The sequence below is a fragment of the Otolemur garnettii genome, unplaced genomic scaffold (assembly GCF_000181295.1).
Source record: "Otolemur garnettii isolate 467f Iridium unplaced genomic scaffold, OtoGar3 scaffold00117, whole genome shotgun sequence".
Lineage (NCBI taxonomy): Eukaryota > Metazoa > Chordata > Mammalia > Primates > Galagidae > Otolemur > Otolemur garnettii.
Genome location: NW_003852512.1, coordinates 5,413,607 through 5,415,412, shown reverse-complemented (window position 1 = coordinate 5,415,412; position 1,806 = coordinate 5,413,607).

The following is a 1,806-nucleotide window of genomic DNA, read 5'->3' as shown; positions in this document are numbered from 1 at the left end:
AGCATCAGTTGCACTGGCTTTCACTGCAGTCAAGGTCTCTCAGGTGGCACCAGTAGCTGTCTAGCTTCCTCACAGGTGAATAGTAGATGCTGAAGGTTATAAGAAAACGCTCCACTGAGGTCCCATATTAGATGAGGCTGAGTGAGATCACCTGTGCCACAGGAATGGGTGCCAATACTGTGGTATCTTACTTTGCCCCAGTCCCCCAATAGGGTGTTGTGAGATCATGACACCCATTCGTGGGATGCATATAAGTACCAGGATTCCTTAATTCCTCCCTGCCCATCAGGAACAAGGGGGAATTACTTTGCCCCAATTTTCTATTGTGAATATGCATTGTTTTTAAAATTAAACAAGCACACATATACTAGAAAATGAAATATATATCATCTAAATAAGTAGAGATTACTAGATCTCAGAAGAGAGGTGAGGTCTGTTAAGGTATCAAAGGTAAGACAAAGTGCTTAAGAGATGTGTTTTTAGATTAAAAGAGTGAAGAAAAAAAGAAACTTCAAATTTTCCTATATCCAAAATTGATATGGGCCAACAAGTATTCTTTTAGTATGAAGGGCTTCCACTGCATTCTACAAATTTGGAATAGTTGAAAATACTTTCTGCTTTTCATTTTTCTTTTGTTTTTGTTGTTTCCAAGTACTCCCGGCACTCTATTCTTTTGTTTCTTTTGTTTCCCCATTTTGTAATGCCAGACAGAGATTGTGGATAACCCTTCTGGCTAAGGGGATGGTCAATCCCTTTACTAGGCCCCTACAGGACTGGGCACTTACCTCCATCCTGGGGCTTTCCACTTGTTTGCAGCAGACTCTGAGTGCCTAGAGAACAAAGCCTTCATCCTTTCATTTCTTTCTGTCTTCAGCATCTGTGAAACTGCCTAACCCTTAATGACTCTGAACTCTTTTTTTTTTTTTTTCCAGAGACAGAATCTCACCCTATTACCCAGGGCAGAGCACTGTGGCATCATCGTACCTCACAGCAACCTCAAACAATCCTCATTCCTCCCCCTTCCAAGTTTCGGGGACTACAGATGCCTACCATCATGCCAGGCTAGCTTTTCTCTGTTTTTAGTATGGACAGCATCCCTGTCTTGTCCTCTTAGGACAGGGTCCCTCACTCTTGCTCCAACTGGTCTTGAACTCCTAAGCTCAAGCAATCCACCTGCCTTGGCCTCTCAGAGTCCTAGGATTACAGGCCTGAGCCACCTTGTCCATCCCGTAAACAAATGTTGATAAATAAATGACAAAGAGGATAGATAGTGACAGGGAAAATCCTACACAATTTATTTTTGCCCCATCAGGTCCTTCTTATAGATTTAAGAAGCTAAGAATCAACATCTAAAAAAAGTAATGTTGTAGAAACATGGATCACATTAAAACAGAACCTAGACTTTGGAGTCAAATAGACCTGAATTCAAATCCCAACTTCACTATCTTTTAGCCATGTTGAATTGAAAATTGACACACTGAGCATCTGTAAATCATGGCGAAGACCAATGTGAACGAACACTTCCCCTGTTTCTCCCAGGAGTTTTGTGTTTTAAGGCCTTATATTGGAATCTTTTACTCAACTTAAGTTGTTTTAGTTAGTGGAATGAAACAGGGGTTCAATTTCATTCTTTTGCATGTGAATATCCAATTGTCTAATACTATATATAGGAGAGAAAATCTTTTGTCCATTGTCTATTCTTGGTGCTTTTGTCAAAGGTTGGTAGACCTTATATAAGTAGACTTATTTCTGGACTCTGTATTACAATTCTCTATGTGTTTTATTTTTATTCCAGTCCCATGCTTT